At 32.7% G+C, this 19822-nt stretch overlaps 1 protein-coding gene and 1 non-coding gene across 3 annotated transcripts in view; one reads left to right on the plus strand and one right to left on the minus strand.

Moving 5' to 3' along the window:
- The window catches only part of zfh1 (Zn finger homeodomain 1), a 168487-nt gene that overhangs the window by 93871 nt on the left and 54794 nt on the right, over positions 1-19822 (minus strand). The window lies entirely within an intron of this gene.
- TRNAT-UGU (transfer RNA threonine (anticodon UGU)) lies at positions 11730-11801 on the plus strand. Its single transcript has one exon. It is a non-coding gene; the product is annotated as a tRNA-Thr (tRNA).

Consider the following 19822-nt stretch of genomic DNA (forward strand, 5'->3'; position numbering starts at 1 on the left):
AAACAAAATTGTCACATATTTAGGATCAGGCATTTTTAACCTACATGTACCTATCAATACAGCCACAATTTTAGAGATATCGAAAAACACCTTAAGTAAATGTTATGTACATTTTCACAGAGAATATGGACCTATAATTATTTTTTTCATGCTCCTTCTGGTTGATTCCCAAAACTGGAAAATGCAGTTTTTTTCTGAAACACATTGTATATAGTTGTAATTTTTGCCGCTAGGTGTCTCATTTAAAAAAAAAGAAATTAGAAAACTAACACAAATGTAAAGAAAAGTTTTTTTTTAGTTTTTAAATATTATTATTAATTAATTCTAACCACAAAATCTATTTTTTAGGAAGTTAAAATTACAAAATTATTTGGTCAGCTTCTTTGTAAATGTCTTAGTAAAATATTCCTGTAAGAGAGTATTAGTGATTACTCTAAAATTGTAAAAACTAGAATTTTCTGTACGCGCTGGTATTTAAACTTGCGCTTTTAAGTAAAACCTTTCTGTTTAAGAAATAGAATAACGTAAGTGCCTCTTACCATATTGCATCAGTTTCATATTAACATTTTCTTAATTAAGTTAGGCTTAAAAACTCTGGTAGTTTTTTGTCCTGTAAGATTACAAAAATTCACAAAATTGATTGTTCCAAAGGATCTCGCTAACCGCTGAACCGATCGGGTTCTCCTTAACAGGGTAGCTTCTCATAGGACCCGGGAAGGTTTATAGCTATTTTGGGGGAGGGTACCATCACCCTCCCAAGAGAATTCGCCCCTATAAGAAAAATTACCTCCCCCTCAAAAAAATATTTTCTAACTAAAAATAAAAAGAGGGGGGGGGGGGGTATACATGATTTTTTAGAATGGCTGAGAACCGGTTCATATCCAGCGGATATTAATTGGTTTCTATTTACTACAAACAAGATGATAGTCAAACATAGGGATTTTTAAGATAAATTCATAGATTTTCAGATAAAGTTTTTAGCATTGTAATTAAACAAGAAAAAGTCTAGCCAAAGCTTAAAGATAACAAATTATACAAGTGGAGTGGCTATGCCCCTAGAGGCCTCTAGGGGCAACAGAAGGAAGGGAAGGGGGTAAACACCCATTTACATTTCAGTTTAATTATAAAATAAGGGTGATTTCTTTTTGAACAGTGGATCTACCCTTCCCCAAAAATAGTTAAAAGCCTTCCCTGGATCTATGAGAAGCTTCACTGTAAAGAAGAACAATGTCGGCCTAGCTGGTAGCGATATCCTTAGGAACAAATACACATATAGATAAATAGTCTGTTACTTTTCTATAAGGATATTATGAAGCTGTTCATATCTTTAAAACTCAGAGAGGGAGGGAAATTAAAGTAATACAGTGTGTTTTTTTTATGAGAACTTTTTTGGAAGCAATTTTACCCCACTTATAGTTATCAGAATTTAATGATTGATGGCTTATTTTCTTCGTTTTTTAATGCAATTAATAGAACATCAAACAAATATTTCAGTTTTTATTTAAAAAGTACAGTAAAATCTAAAATTTAAAACTTAGGTGTCAACATCTATAAATGGTTTTAGCGCATTTTTCTTATGCCTTAATCTCCTACCCTTTGCAAGAAAAAAATTGGATTTTCTGTAGTCAAATTTGGGGGGCCAATACTCCCTCCCTGGTTGAGATATGCCCTTTGATATGTTCTAGTACATGTCCCTAATAGTATTTGTATACATTTTTAGCTCTATATCTCAACTTTGAAGTGTTAAGCAGCCATTCTTGCAAAAGGTTGAATATTTGAGCATAAGAAAAATGCGCTAAATCCATTTATAGAGTTTTAAATATTTGATTTTACTGTACTTTTTAAATAAAAACTGAAATATTTTTTTGATGTTCTATTAATTACATTAAAAAACGAAGAAAATAAGCCATTAATCATTAAATTCTGATAACTATAAGTGGGGTAAAATTGCTTCCAAAAAAGTTCTCATAAAAAAAACACACTGTATAAGTATATAGCTGTGTAACCTTTTTCTTTATTCTATAAATCTATTGGAGGGAACATTGGGCTGTTTATTTCCCTAGTCCCCAGGCCCAAAGTTTAAAATTAACGTTTTCTAATTCGTGGCTTAACAACTTTGGAGACTGTAATTTAATTTTGATTGGTTGGTTTATTAAGTTGAGTTTCCAAACTTTTCAACCAATAACTGTAATCCTCAGAACGGGTGATTTTGTGTCTCATAATTGGGGATGTACATCAATTTGTCGACCATTGTCTTATCCTTTTAGATCCCTGTTAAAACTAAATAGCAGGACAGACAGACGGACGGACTCATACTTCAAATGTATACCAGCTTCGCTTCTAAAGAGTGCAGAGGAATTTTTAAAACTCATGGTCGTTAGCTGTCAAATAACTCAGGGAAAAAGGGGACATTGGACTGTTTTTCTTAGACTAGTCCCCAAAGTTTAATAATAACGTTTTATTATTAGTTAACTTAACAACTTTGGAGACTTTTGTTGTCTCTTTTTTATATGATTTTCTAAATTAGTACTGTATCATAATTCACAATATTCTTTTACTTACGTCTAAGCGCCCCTAGAAGCCTCTAGGGGCACTTAAGGTTGGGAATGGGTGAGAAGTCGACCATTTTTAATTCAAATTTTAAAAACTAAAAGAAAAAAAAAGGTATTTTTATTTTTTTCTCTTGTGAGATTGGAGATAACCGATGCTGTACGTATTGGTGCAAAAAATGGGGACAAATTTCAAATTGTTTTGGCGTGTGACGTCATACCCCCATCTCTTTTCTAGGGGGTTTCTTTCCTCCTTCCCTTTTCTTTCCCCTCACTTGTGACGTAAATAAACAGCCCCGTCAAATCAATTTAAAAATTGTCCCCATTTTTTGCACCAATACGTACAGCATCAGATAACCTCCACAAAAATAGTCAAAAATCTTCCTTGATCCTTTAAGAAGCCTCCCTCTAAAGGAAAACCATATCAGATAAGCGAATTTTGCATTAAGGTTGTCGAATATTATCTAAAATAAAAAAAAAAAACATATTATATGATCTCTTAGCTAAGGTTTATAATTGTTTATAATTTACATATAATGTACAGCTATAGAAAGTCACTCTATCTCTAATCCTCCCAAAATCATAATTTCAGGAAATGTAATTATTTTGCCATACCTAATTTAAATTTGGGTCCTGAACTCATTTTTCGGTAGTTTAAGGTTGGCTTAAATAAACTCATATATCAAGGTTTTTATATATTAATATGTCAAAATGTGGCTGATTTTACTATTGTAAGGGAGGTAGGGGACATGGGAATAAAATTACACTGGTACACAAAGCCTTAAATTTACGATTTACTATTCATTAGCCTAAAATCTTTTTAGAATTTTGATAAGTTTTAACCAATAATTTTATCTTTTCCCTTAAGATTTTATACAGTAAAATAATTAAAATATGTGTATACCTATATATTTTAATGTTGATTTAAATCTCTAAACGGCTTTTTTGAATAATACACTTTATTCAGGGAAGAAACAAATACAGTTTATACCTATAAAAGGAAGTTCCAAGAGGCATACTGTAATTGTAAGGTAGCCAGGGATATAAAGGGATAAGACAATTGCCGATAAATTAAGAAAACATCCCCAATGATGATAACAAAATTACCATTTCTGTAGATTACAATTATTGGTTAACACTCAATTTAATGGACATACCAATCAAAATTTAAAAGTCTCCAAAGTTGTTGAGCCAACAAAAATGAAAACGTTATTAACATTATTTTGGACTAGTACAATAAACATCCCAATGTTTCCTCCCCGGTCCTGTAAACGGTGATGTAAACAGTATTTTAATATTTTGTTCATGTTCATTGTAATGTGATTATTTTAGGCGCGTGCAATGGATTTTTAGGCCGGTGTAGGTGGGTGTAAAAGAGATGTGTAAGACTTTTTGCACTCTACTGTTCAAGTACATTTTCTCATGGTGCACGAAAAGCTAAATTTATCCTAAGGTACACATCAGGATTTGAAAGATTTTTCAAGTATGGCTTCGAAACCGAATAACATCCGCTGGATTAGAACTGGTTCTCAGGAATACTGAAAATTCATGTACAGCATTGTAATACAGAAATTTTCCACGAATCTTTAATAAAAAATCATTAAATTTATAATTCCAGCTTTGGTAGCTTGGACCTTCGGTCCACCAGGGTTACCAAAACATGTTAAATATTACAATTTTTATTTTAATATCCGCGGAAAGTTGCGATAAAAAACTAATAGTGCCTTAATCTACAATCTACTTATTTTAACCAGGGGAGTGCGAACACTCCCCATTGCACGCCCCTGAGTTAATATGTGCATAATTATAAATTTTCCCAGCTTTAAACTTGTTAATAGTGCACATATAAAATAACCAAAATTGTATGCTTAACTTTCTGCGTTAACAAAATATAGGTCTATAATTTTAAGTAAGATCTTAAGAAGGTTTTATTCCGTTTTTTAAAAGTGTTTTGTATAAATATCCCTAAACAAAAAAATTTCTGCATGTTTTATTCAAAATTGATGATTAGATATAATAATTGAGATTCTTCCCTGAATTGAGTATTAAAGTAAAAGAATAGAGGTGCATGAGCTATATGTAACACTACCCACGGGGTTGGGTACCCTGTGCCGTCTGTAAATTAGGTCTGTGAATATCAGCCAATAGCGTCGGAAATATAATCACAGACGGGTCCCTGTAAAGGAACAGAAAGCAATTTGCTTGGGTCAGGTAGTTATATGGGTTATCTATACAATACATTTATTAGTTGGGTATTGTGTATGTAGAATAAATTGACAGTAGCATTTGACTACTTTTGTAAAGATTATATACTTTTGTAATAAATCATTTATTTTTAACACTGTAAGTTAAATGCAATTTCTGTTTTAGCGCACTAAAATTAGAGCCCGGCAGCCATTCATCTTTCGTTGAAAAAAGGGAGGTCGAGCTTCGCGTGTTACTAATATAATAAGCGGATATATTTTGTACCGCAGATTAACAGAAAATTAATGCGTCTATAGGCAGATTGTTGAAAAAAATCTCCATATTAATGATTCCTTTAATGATTTTTTAAAAAAATTGAAAGAAAAAAAGTTATGATAGCGTAAAAGACTGAAATAAAGACCAAAAGAAAAATCAGTGATCAATTGAGAAGATATTCTGTAAAATATAATGAATTACAGAAGCCCATCTCATAGAGCAGCAACGTGAATTACAGACAAAGTGAAAATTAGCCTTCTATCTCTTATAGTAGCCAAGTTATCACTATGTGTTTTACTGTATACTTGCATTCTTTTACTTTCATACTAGTGGCTGCGCCTCTACCATCTAGGGTCTCTTTATTCGAAGGAGAATAGAATTCTTGAATATTCAAATGAAATAAATTAAAACCATCCTGAGACCTATGCGGAGCTTCTCTAAAATTTAGAAGCTGTTTGGTTGAATAGTTACAGATATTTTAAGATGCAGACAAAACAAGGATGACAACATACATAAAAGCGAAGCTCTGAAATGGAAGGACAAACGAAAATTAACACTTGAGTGTCAGAACTGATTAAACTGAATATTAATGCATAAGTCTATACAAAATTGTAAGTAAATTTGTTGCAAAACTGAATACATGATACTATTTATGGACAGACGCACGTTTTTAGGACTTTATTATAGAGATGCTTAGCTTATAACAATGTAAATTGGGAATCAGTATTAAAGAAATCAGATGAATAGGATAATTCTAACATACAAAAAGGTGTTACCAAAAAAGTAAAAAAATAGCTTACCTAACTGTCATACGAATAAGCATGCAAAGTTTGAAAGGACAATTCTAACATGTTTAAATTAACGAAAAGAGCTAACCGTAACGGACGTACGGACGGTCCGACCTTGATTATAGAAAACCTTTGCTTTTAAAAATCTTATTACTTTATAGGAAAATAGGATAGAAATTCATAATATGATATTTTACTTGTAGAATTTATTACTTGATTCAAATATAAAGTTTACACACATATGTAAATCGCAAAATTTCAATTATTGTGAAAATAAATGAATCTTCGCAAAAAGTGTTTCATTTAAAACAGCAGGTTTTTAAAGAAATATAAGTTTGCATCTCGGCATTTTAGGAAAATGCCTTTGTATGCCTTACACAGTTGCAAATTATTATTATATAAATTAAAAAGAAAGATTCTGCCATCAGTGAGTTGATTGTCTGATTGTTGTTACCTTACCAGATACTCTTGGTGTTTAGACAGAATAAGGTATTTTGGAAGGCAACACATCGTTATAAAAAAGACCTTTTATCTACCCCCAAAATATAGATGTATAACCAGACAACTACCTAAATCCCCCAGTTAAGAACCCTTTTCGTTTGCTAGAAAATTGTTTTATGCCCTTTTGTAGAGACATGGCAGTGATAATACTCCCGACGCTATTCGTTGATTTTAAAAGATCCAATTAAAAGTCAGGGACCTTAGGAAGGGGACATACAGTTCTTACTTACCCTTCTAGTTTACTGTAATTGGACAACCAATTCGAATGAAATATACACATGTTTAGCTAAATTAAACAATTTCTCTAAAATGTATAAACACCTTTAGCAAATAAATGATTATACGCCCTGACAATTCTTTGTGGAAAAAATCCATATTTAACTTTCCAGTAAGGCTTCGAAACCGATTAATATCCGCTGGATTAGGACTGGTTCTAAATCAAACTGAAAAATCATGTATGGTATCATATTATATCCAGTTTTCTACTTATTTAAAAATGTATAATCACAATATTAAAACCATTTTTGTGAGACCGTGCCTTCGGAATCACGGGGCTAACAAAACTGGTTTTAATCTTATAATTGTACATTTTTATATCCGCGGAAAGCTGTTTATAATACGATGCGAAAAATAACTACTACACAATTCACAAACATGAATTTATCTGAATTCTTAAAAACATCTTGCTGATTTTAAAAGTAGCAAAGCATCTCTATAGTTCTAATAATGTTTGCCCGTTCATGATGAACTGAAAGGAAAAATAATAACACTTAAAATATGATATACTCAGCTGTTAGATAAATATTAGCTTCTTGAATTTCAAAAAATGTTTTCATTGGCCAAAAACTAAATTTTATAATAAGTCTATGTTATTTTCCTTAATGTTTTTCATTCACTGTCAACTGTTTTTGAAAGTTTACATCTTTGTTGCTTTTACATTTAATAATAGCTTAATTATCTTAAAATTATTATTTTCTATTAACTTTTCTTAGGAAACTTGCGACAGTCCGCGCTTCTAATAATTTGCGTTTTCTTCAGAAAACACTTTAGGTTATGGCCCCTCTTAATTATAAATTATCTTAAACCACATTTAAACAAAAACCTTAATATTTGTAAGTTCTACAAAAAAAAGAAATTACAACTAGAAAACAAAATAATCAAGAACGCTTATCCTATCCAATTTAAACCATACAATAAAAGATATAGTTCTGTAAAGGACTAATCCTTTTTTATTCATTAATTCTTTCATAAAAAAGGAACTAAAATTAGGGATTCAACACAAACAAAGAAACATTTTTCTTTGTTCTTTTATATGACAGATTTTGAAAAAAAGTATCTTGTTGTAAAACCAGGGTTATTTGTATGCTACTTAAGGTCTAAAAAACGGTTAATGAAAATAACTTTTTAAAAAGATATGGTAAGTCAAAACATGAATGTTTTGTTTTAAAAAGTTTTATAAATGGGATATTTAGAGGTTTTCACTTATTATACCAAAGGAGGAGAAGAGAGTAAAGGTTATAAATTGATCAAATTTATTACGAAATTAATTATCGGGGGGGGGGGGGGAAGGGTGTATAACATTTAACTCTCTTTTTCATTTAAGACAATATCTGAAAAAAAATAATTTAAATCTAGTTGAAGCATTTTTTTTTTATTCAAACACATGAAAAGAATACCAAAATGAAGTTTCCGAAATTCCTGTACATGAAATACATTATAATTAAGTCTTTATATTTCCAACATATTAGTTCAGTTGAAGCGTGCTCTAATTCAAAGCAAATTCTTTATATCAAATTATGCTTCAAAAAGTTTAACCGATTTTTTAAAATTTACTGCAAGATTTTTAACTTTAACCCCCAAAACCCTCAATTTATCGTAATTTTTAGATTAGTTTTGTTTAACGGATTTCAAAATTAGAAAGATACATTGTAAAAATTAATAGACTGAAACATCATTTTCCTTAATTTATTTACAAACCCTCATTGACTGTTCTATTTCCATAGAAGAATGTTTGATATTGCTGCGCTACTTTTAAACACAATTGTCTTTGTATTTGGGATGTCTAGTTTTCTATACAGGGAAACTAGAAAAAATAGATTTAATATGAACCCCTTTTTTATTGAGTAAATACCAGAAGGCCACCTGTATAAAGAAAAAAAGTATAAATAAAAAAATCAAGGATAAATCTTTTCATAAGTATTTAACTAAAAAAAAACTTATTATATCAAGTATTTGAAATAGTGGGAAGTTGTTTTTCAAGGAAGTTTCTTGTGGACGTTTAAAATAAATCTGCAACCACCTTTCCCTACAAAAGTGGAGAAAACATTAAGACGTTTATTAAAAGATTTTTTAGATCATAGAAAGAAAACGAAAGAAAGTAGCGGATTACTTCATATTTTCACAATAGCTATCCTCCTATTTCTAGCTTCTATTTGGCCTATTTCTTACCCTGTGGGGCAATCATTAACTTAACCTAACCTAAAATCACCTATCAAAAGCTACTGTTCAAAATACAATGAAACCCGCCTCATTTTCTTTCCATGATCCGATTTTTTGTATAACTCTAGAAAAGGGACGCTTTGAATAAAGGTATATATTAAAAAGATTATAAGCCTATTGTGAGCGTACCTATAGCATATCCTTACATTTTTATTCCTGTCAAATTTTTATGTGAAATAAACAAGGATGAAATTTTTCCTTGAAATGTAAGTTGAGGATGTGATCAAAATTATGTGTTCCAATATGGCTTCGAAACCGATTAATAACCGTTGAATTATAACAGGTTCAAGTCATACTAAAAATTCATGTATCGAATTATAGACATTTTTATAGAATGATAAAATAAGAATCATAATCAATTAAAACAAGAATTAATCTTAGAATTTTACTATCCGCGGAAAGCTGTCTATAACACGATGCGATAGATAAAGTTTTAATCTTTTAATAAACATTAACATTAAAAAAAAAATTTAGCGCGTTTTTCAAAGCAGTGAAAGAACGGCTACGCTTAAAATAATATGAATTTAATTGAATTGAAATATCCAGGTATTAAACCTTTTGTCATTCAATTTTAATCTTTTTAGCTACGACTATTTGAAAGAGTTAAGCTACTCTATATTACTATATAAAAGGCTTCTGTGACCCCAATTTTAGACTTGGAGATTTAAAATTTTAAACTTAAGCTTATCTTATTAGTGATTCGGTCTACGGGATTTTTGTGATCAAACAGTTAACTGAAAATTAGGTTATAGGTAAATATTTGTAAATAAAATGTTTGTAATTGTTTTTATTCAGCTAACTCAAAAAAGTTTCAAATTTTTTTTTGTCAAAGTTTTAAAATAGCATAGAAGTAAGCTAACAAAGGTCCAAATCGTATTGTTATCATGTTTGATAAGAAAACTTTATAACTCTTTTTAAGACTCAGATTTAGTTGAAGATTAATCTTATTTAATCCGCTATAAGAACATTTTCAAATACAAATATCAAAAGAAATATTATTTCGTGTCAACATAAACATTAAACTTATCATAATCTAAAATATTTTTTTTCTTTTTATTAAAAATGATATCAACATTTGAAAAATTTTGCCTCCAATAAAAAATTCCTCGCTTTAGATTTGCATCATTTTAAATACTAAAATAAATCCTTATATACATAAAAGTAATAGGATCTGTTTATGTCTCTTTGTCTGTACAGAAAGATACCGATATAACCGCTCTGGACCGATATGGTTCTCCTTTACAGAGTAGCTTCTCATAGGTTCTGGGAAGTATTTTGGAAAGGGTACCATCACCCTCAAAGAAAAATCGTCACTACTTTTATATTAAAACTAAAATCAAACCTGGGGGATCGACTCCCCAACCCTCAAGTGCCCTAGAAGCAGGGTTCGGAAGCCGCAGCCGCAGCCTCAGCCTCAGCCACCATCAGCCGCGCGGCTTACGAGAAGCCTCAAAATCAGCCGCGCGGCTTCCTCAGCCACCCAATAAGCCTCAGCCTTAGTCGCAGCCGCGCGGCTTAAAGAAAACATAAGCCACTGTAAGCCTCAGCCGCATTCAGCCACTGTAAGCCTCAGCCACTGTAAGCCTCAGCCACAAAACTCCAATTCAGCCACATTAAGCCTCAGCCGCACTAAGCCTCATTCAGCCAACGCCCCTCTAAGCCTCAGCCGCAATCAGCCGCGCGGCTTATAGTTGGGGAAGCCTCAGCCACACTCAGCCGCGCGGCTGTTAATAATTTGAAGCCGCAGCCGCACTCAGCCGCGCGGCTTCAAGAAAGCCTCAGCCGCAGCTGCAAAGTTATGATTATGCCGCAGCCGCAGCCGCGCGGCTTGATATTTGTAAGCCGCAGCCTCAGCCGCAGCTTAATTTTTTAAATTCAGCCGCAGCTTTGACACAGCCGCGCGGCTGAGATATTGTAAGCCCCAGCCGCAGCCGCAGGTGCTAAATTAGTACAAGCCTCAGCCGTCAATTCAGCCGTGGGGCTTAATTTTCATTTAATTTTGTCTGTCTGAAGCTTAAGATCTCAGCAACCACTGAACTGACAATGTTGTCCTTCTCAGGAATCCTTTTACTAAAGTAACAGGATGTCTGTGTGTCTGTGTATCTGTGTGTCTGTACCGAAGGATCTCTCTAACCGCTGAACCGATCGGGTTCTCCTTAACAGGGTAGCTTCTCATAGGTCCTGGGAAGGTTTATAACTATTTTTTTGGGGGTGGGACACCCCCAACCCCCCAAAAAAATTAAAAATCCCCCCCCCCTCAAAAAAAGAAAAAAAATTTTAAATTTTTTAAACTAAAATTAAAAATGAGGGGGGACGCCCCCCCCCCCTAAAAAAAAAAATTCCCCCCCCCAAAAAAAAATTTTTTTTTTACTTTTCTTTAAAAATTTAAAATAAGAAATTGGGTTATTAAATTTGACTCTCTCTCTTCCTCAAGTGCCCCCTAGAGGCCTCTAGGGGCGTAGCCGCTAGTTATATATATATTGACATTGGATGGTTTTGAGCTAATTTTGGGGTGGGGGTCAGACATTTCCATCGCCCAAAAATATTTTTTTTAAATGTTATACTTTTAAATTTTTTTATATTCTTTTATAAAAATTTTATCTTAAGTTTTTTTTTAAAATTACAACATAGAAACTACCATCTCGAACAACTACAAAAAATTTGAACCTGTAATGTAAGAGCTCCAGTTGCGCAATCAGTTAGCGCACGGTTCTTCTACACTGTTATGCCGGGGTTATAAGTTCGAATTTCACCAGGAGCAATACGTTTTTGAACGTTGATACTTATGAATATTATTGAATACTATTTATAGGGTAACTGCCCTACTGACGTTTGCCTAATTTTATTGTTTTTAAAAGATACAAATTTTTCAGAATTTACTTAATATTCACTATGAATTTGTATTATCTTAATTTTTTTTCTTGTACAATTGGCCTATTTAGCTCAATGGTAGAGCACTCGTCTTGTAAACTAGGGACCGTGAGTTCAAACCTCACAGGGGGCAATCAATTTTTGTGATACTCAAGTTATATAGTAGCTTCTCTATTATTTTTCCGTTTAGGTACGCACTACTTGTTCTATATAATTAAGCTTCTCCTACTTAGATATTTCTTCAATTTTAAATGTATTTAATACTTTGTGGTTGATGAGAGACACTGAAAAAGTTATGCAAAAAAAAAGATTTATACATATTTCATTTTTCATAGTATTTTTAAATTAATGAAAATAATTAAATTAAGATTTGGGGAGGGGGGAGGGTGTGTGTGTGTGTTTATTTTGAACACAAATTATCCTAATATGTTTTCTAACAAAAAAATTTAAACAGCGATGTATTTTACTTTTTAAAGTTGGTTAAAAAAAGGTCTTTAAAATGCAATAAATTGTCCTGTATAATATGCAAAAAAATCTACATAATCTTTATGTACTCGATAGATTGAAATAGTTAAATGATTATCATATATCATCCGATTTTGTTTATTTTACAAAGATGCCTACTAAAATTGATTTTATTTTCGAAACTGCAATTATTATAAAAAAAATGTTTCTTTATCTTTATCATTATGTTATACAATTTCTGAATTTATAAGCAATACATGAATCGATATATTATTACTTTGATGTTGTCCATATTTTCATGTACTCTGATAAAGAAATAATCTCAGCTGGCTAAAATAACAATAACCCCCATACACCTTCTTTAATCCATCTCTCCCCTCTTATGGGATATATAAATGAACTGGCCAATAAATGAGGTCCATAATTTTATCAACAAATTTTCTTTTTTTTAATATATCCACATATTCTATTATATAAAGTGGTAATGTGAAGCTTCTTATTGATCCAGGGAAAGTTTAAAATTTTTTTTGGGGAAATGTATCTTTTCCCTCCCAAAAAAAGATGACCCTCAAAATAAATTATTTTTGCTTCCCTTAAGTATTCCTAGAGGTTTTAGGGGCGCAGCCACTAGTATCCTTTAACCATTAACTCATTACATATTAAAACAGGTTTTAAAAGTATGTACATAAGAGTTATACCTATGAAATTTAGCACCCAATAATTTATTAAATTGTGATATTTAGACCTAAATTTTTCTTCAAAATTTCTGTCACCTTGGACTAGGGGTTAGTGTGGCAGTCTTGTGTTGGAAAGGTTCTTGGTTCAATTCCACCAATTGAATGTGATTAAAGTTTTTATTCTGCTATGGACATTGGGACAATGGACAATAATTTTTGTTTCCTCTCATTTATATTTAGTTATTTTCCTCTCAAGTTGAAAAAAAATTTTAAAAGGAGGGTGGATATAATGTGTAAAAAAAGATTAGAGGAGATTTGTTCTAGGTAAACTTACTTTATTTGTAATATTATTAACTAAATTTTAATAAAAAATTGCTTTACACCTATGTTCTAAGGGTTAGTGCACCATAATGTGTAAGAAAGGTTTTCTGTTCAATTCCACCAAGAATTAATTACATATGATTATTTCTAAAACCTTGTATAAAGTATGGAGAGTTATTTTGTCTGTAGATTAAGAATTCGATAACTACTGAACTAATGAAAACTTTTTAAATTGCCTTTTCCAAGTTTTTGAATTTTTTAAAAAACTAAAATTAAAACTGGTGGGTGCTCAACCAAACTCCCCCCTATTTTCCCATAAAAAAATAATAAAAGTCACCCTTCATCCCCCCAAATTTTTTTTTCTTCTGGGATTCGAACCCGGATGATAGATGGTTCAAAGCTGTTACCGTACCAAAAAGCTATCAGAGCTCCAATATTTCAAAATGAAAATTTGTCTTATTTTTAGATCATTAAGTATTATGATGTCTGTTTGTTTGTCTGTCTATATGTTTGTACTACAGGATCTCGCTAACTACTAAACCGATATGGTGCTCCTATTCAGGGTAGTTTCTTATAGGTACTGGGAAGGTTTACAACTATTTTGGGGGAGGGTACCATCACACTACCAGAAAAAAATTGCCTTAGAAAAAAAATTAAACATCACCCCAAAATTAAAAATGGGATTTACTCGCCCCGGCCTTCCCCACCCAATAAAAATCACCCTACCCCCCAAAAAATTATTTTAATTCAGTTCTTCTTTTTCCAGTACCTATTGTTTAGTATTTTTTGTAATAACTTCATAATTACATTGTCATTAAGATTATGTGACATAAAAAGTTAGTCATAAAAATTATACCCATGAATAATTGTAACAAAAAGCACTTTTGTAAAAAAAACTTTTTTCATAAGAGGTAAGTTTTTATGACAAATACATTTATTGCAAGTGTACATATGATAAGCATTTTAAAGACGTTTATTTTTAAGACAAATTTAACCTGCGTACCATGGCTCAACATGTAGCGCATCTGCTTGTCATCATGGAGGTAATAGGTTCGAATCTTGGCCAGACACTGCATGAAATCTGAAGACGTTAAATGGTTCCTACTGCAGCTATGCCAGGTATGCAACATGTAAAGTTAGAGTGTGAGGATTTCCTTGGCTCGTAAACAGGCGTAACTCATTACCATAGGACTTTCTGGCAGGTAGTTGGTTGCTGGATAGATGTCACTTAAATTGGAAAGAATTGGTTCCCCTTAATTATCCAAGGTTCAACAAGAAGCGCATCTGCTTGTCATCAGAGAGTTAATAGGTTCGAATCTCGGCCAGACACTGCGTTATAACTGAAGACATTAAATGGTTACTACTGCTGCTATGGCAGGTATGCAACATGTAAAGTTGGAGAAGGAGGATTTCCTTGGCTCATAAACAGGCATAACTCATTACCATAAAACTTTCAGGCAGGTAGTTCAATAAAAAAAAAGTTGGTTGCTGGATAGATGTCACTTAAACTAATACAGAAAAGGAAAGAATTGGTTCCCCAAGGTTCAACAAGTAGCGCATCTGCCTGTCATCAGGGATGTAATAGGTTCGAATCTCGCGCAGACACTGCGTTATAACTGAAGACATTAAATGGTTCCTAGGTGCTAGGTGTGCAACATGAACAGGCGCAAAGGAAAGATATAATTCCCCTTGGACCTTGAGTTAATGTCATAGAAACCCTTGACCGTGGCTCAACATGTAGCGCATCGGCTCGTCGTCTGGGAGTTGATAGGCTTTGTACTGCATCATAACTAAAGATGTTGAAATAAATTCCTACTGATAAAAAACTTGTATAAAACTTTGGGTACCAGTATAAAACTTTGGGTATCAGAATAAATTTTTGTCTATTAGTATAAAACTTTGGGTACCAGTATAAAACTTTGGGTACCAGAATAAATTTTTGGCTATTAGTATAAAATTTTGGGTACCAGTATAAAACTTTGGGTACCAGTATAAAACTTTGGGTACCAATATAAAATTTGTGTACCAGTATAAAACTTTGGGTACTCGTATAAAACTTAAGGTACCAGTATAAAACTTTGGGTACCAATATTAAAACAAAATTTTAGGTATTAGTATAAAATTTTGGGTACCAGTATAAACCTTTGGGTACCAGTATAAAACTTTGGGTACCAGTATAAAATTTGGGTACCAGTATAAAATTTGGGTAACTGTATAAAACTTTGGGTACCAGTATAAAACTTTGGGTACCAGTATAAAATTTGGGTACCTGTATAAAACTTTGGGTACCAGTAAAAAACTTTGGGTACCAGTATAAATTTTTAGTACCAGTATAAAACTTTTGGTACCAGTTTAAAACTTTGGGTACCAGTATAAAACTTTGGGTACCAGTATAAAACTTTGGGTTCTAGTATAAAACTTTGGGTACCAGTAAAAAACTTTGGGTACCAGTATAAATTTTTAGTACAAGTATAAAACTTTGGGTACCAGTTTAAAACTTTGGGTACCAGTATAAAAGTTTGGGTACCAGTATAAAACTTTGGGTTCTAGTATAAAACTTTTGGTACAAGTATAAAACTTTGGGTACCAGAATAAAATTTGAGTACTAGTCTAAAACTTTGGGTACCTGTATAAAAACTTTGGGTACCAGTATAAAACTTTGAGTACTAGTATAGAATTTTGGGTACTAGTATAAAACTTTGGGTACCAGTATAAAACTTTGGGTACCAGTATAAAATTTTGGGTACCAGTATAAAACTTTGGGTACCAGAATAAAACTCTGGGTACCAGTATAAAATTTTGGGTACCAGTATAAAACTTTGGGTACCAGTATAAAACTTTGTGTACCAGTATAAAACTTTGGTTACCAGTAAAATTTGGGTACCAGTATAAAACTTTGGGTTCTAGTCTAAAACTTTGGGTACCATTATAAAACTTTGGGTACCAGACTAAAACTTTGGGTACCAGTATATAATTTTGGGTACCAGTATAAAACTTTGGGTACTAGAATAAAACTTTGGGTACCAGAATAAACTTTGGGTACCAGTATAAAACTTTGGGTACCAGTATAAAATTTGGGTACTAATTCTGAATCAAACATTTGAAAAAATCCTGCTGTCCTCCCCCCTCTTCCCTCCACTCTTATTCTCACAACCCCTAACCACCCTCAACTCTCCAAAAAATGTCCTAGAATGCATTTAAAAAATCCAATTTAGCCGAAGCCTCAGCTGCAAAGCTTATTTTATAATCAGCCATAAGATCAGCCGCAAGGCTTAATATTGTATTCAGCCGCAGCCACATTCAGAAGCGCGGCTGAATTCAATTCAGCCACAGCCTCAGCCGCACGGCTTTCAGTAAGCCGCAGCCTCAGAATCAGCCGCGAGGCTTAATTATGTTATCAGCCACTCTCAGCCTCAGCCTCACTCAGCCGCGCGGCTTAATTTTCCAATCAGCCACTGTAAGCCGCAGCCGCTATGAGCCGCGCGGCTTTCAGTAAGCCGCAGCCTCAGCCACAAATCCTTCAGCCACGGTAAGCCTCAGCCACCCTCAGCCACTGTAAGCCTCAGCCGCTCGAAGCCTCAGCCACAAAATTCCAATTCAGCCACTGTAAGCCTCAGCCACCCCAATTCTTATTAAGCCTCAGCCGCATTCAGCCGCAGCCACTCTCAGCCGCACTAAGCCTCAGCCACTCTCAGCCTCAGCCACTTCCATAACTTTAAGCAGCCGCAGCCGCAGCCTCAGCCGCAAATTAGGATTCAGCCGCAGCCGCAGCCGCGCGGCTGATAGCGCGGCTTCCGAACCCTGCCTAGAAGCCTCTATTATATAAAGTAGTAATGCTTTTTAAATTTTTTTTGTCTGTGTAGCTTAAGCTTTAATACCGACAGAACCGATTGAGTTCTCCATTTTAGAGAAGCTTCAAACATGTTCCTGAATGGTTTTAGGCTATTTCATTGTTAGATTTAAGTCTTTGAATATTTTTAGGCTATTCTTATGCTTTCCCATTGATACTGGGTGCGCTTCCTCCTGTACTTTTATATAGGGCACCAAGGTTTTTTGCTTGTCCTTTAAGATCTCGCTGACCGTTACTTCAAGAATCCATAATACTTTCGAATAAAGTTTTAATAGTAATGAAATATATTGAATATAATTATTTATTGAATTTAGAAATACTTATCAAATCTTATCAAAAAGAAAACAAATAGACTTACTTATTTTTCTACATAAACTTCTGCTTTTGATAACATAGCCCACATACCTAAAATAAAATACATTATAACTAACACATACATTTTAACTGCTATAAAAGAACATAATATGATATAAGCATAAAAATAATAAAAAATTGAATTATAAAAGTTTTAATAGCAATTAGATTTTCAGAAAGCCCTTTATTGTAAATTTAGACTCCAGGGATCTAAAGGGATAAGACAATGGCCGATAGATTAATGTACATCCCCAATGCTGATTCAAAAAATTACCCCTACATTAGATTAAAAAAGTGAGTGAAACGTTTGATCACTTAACTTATTGAAACAACCAACCAAAATTCACGAAAGTCGCCAAAGTTGTAAAGCCAACGAATAAGAAAAGGTTATTAAAAACTTTGGGGACTAGTGTAATAAACAGCCAATTGTTCCCTCTCTCTCTGGATAGACTCACATTAACATTCTGATAAAAAATGAAATTTAATACCTATAAAATATACAATATTATCTACCTTTTTTAAGTGTAGCTTTTCTTTATAGATGGTCTGTCTACTGGTATAGCTATGTATAAAAAATAATGTGTTACTTTAAAACCTAGCTGCTTTGGGAATCAATGTTCTTAAAACTTTTTTCAGACAGTAATCTTTTTTCTCGTATTCATTCGAATCTGGTTTGTTTTAATCTTATAAATAATTGTACATTCTATATCCACGGAAAGCCGTTTATAATACGATGAAAGAAATAACTATTCTCGTACTCATTCGGCATCTCGGGGCTAAAAAAACTGGTTTTAATCCTATAATTGTACATTCTATATCCGCGGAAAGCCGTTTATAATACGATGCGAGAAATAACTATTATTTCAAAAGATAATCTTGTTGCAATAACGTGTTTACAGTTTAATAATTATTGCACTTAATTTTTTAGCTTCGCTTTTATGAATGTTGCCAGCCTTGTTTCTTTATTATCTACCCCCTTTTTTGTTAGCAGACAATATAAAAGATAATCTTTTTGATAGCAAAGCTTTTATTAGAAAATGTTCTGTCAGTCTATAGCTATAAAAACGAATACTATATCCAAAATTAGCGCAGCAATAACAATCTAATATTTATCAAATTTTGGCATACAATGTAATGGGTGGATACTACGCTAAATAGCAGAAAACCTGTTTAGGGCACCTACAAAGCTTTCCTGAAAGCAGAAGAATTCAGAGAAACATTTTAAATCTTACGTTATAACTCGGTATTGGCCAAAACTCAACCCCATTTCACCCAAGACAACTAGTGGACATGGGAGTGGGACAGTTTAATACACTAGTCCCCAAAGTATTATAATAACGTTTTCTTATTCGTTATGTCAATAACTTTGGGGACTTCTACTAAATTTTGATTGGTTGGTTCATTACGTTAAGTATCCAACATTTTTAACCAATAATTGTAATCTACAGAAGGGATAATTTTGTGCATAATCATTGAAGATGTACATCAATTTAGCGGCCATTGCCTCATCTCTTTGGATCCCTGGTAAATATTACATATTAGGTAGACAGGTTCTGTGATTTTTAAAAACAAAACGGAAAAAGGAGGTTAGAATTTAAACAAGGATGACAACATCCATAAGTAGCAAAGCACAAAAAAATCATATACGTATATTTAAAGTGTATTCATTAATTTATTTATTGGAGAAAATAAACAAGAAACCCTGTTTTATTTTGTATAATGATGACGGTCAAAGTAAATTACATAAAAGATGCTCATAACAATGGGAAAAATTATTTTGATACTGATATCCCAAAAAAGTTTTAAAATTGGACCAAAAACTCCAAAGATATGGGGAAATATGTAAAACATATAAAAATAGCAAAAACCGCCATGCTTGTTTTCTTAAAACGACAGACAATTTAATTTTTAAATCCTAACTTAATAAAATTTGGAAAATCGGACTATTTACATCAAAGATATAGAAAAATTTAAGTCTAACCGTCATGGTTGTTTGCTTTAAACAACGGGAAATTTGATTTTGATATGTATGTATAATTTTGAAAATCGTACCATAAACACCAAAGATATGGAGAAAAATGTGGAAAATACAAAAATAGCCTAAAACCTGCTGAAAGGCAGTCTGGCTGTCATAGTTGTTTTCTTTAAAGCACAGGAAATTTAATTTTGATATCTATAACAAAAAAAATTTTGGAAATCGGACCATAAACACCAAAGATATGGAGAACAATGTGAAAAATACAAAAATAGCCTAAAACCTGCTTAAAGGCAGTCTAACCTTCATAGTTATTATCTTTAAATAACTGGTAATTTAAGGTTGATATCTATAACTGAAAAATCGCACCATATACACTGAAGATATGGAGAAAAATGTGAAAAATACAAAAATAGCCTAAACCCTAAAGGAACGTTGTCAAAAAATTTCAGCATTCTACCTTTTACAGGAGCTGAGTAAATCCCATTTCCCCCATAGCGTTACGGACTGAC

The sequence above is a fragment of the Acartia tonsa genome, chromosome 10 (genome assembly GCF_053477335.1).
Source record: "Acartia tonsa isolate MP-2025a chromosome 10, ASM5347733v1, whole genome shotgun sequence".
NCBI lineage: Eukaryota > Metazoa > Arthropoda > Copepoda > Calanoida > Acartiidae > Acartia > Acartia tonsa.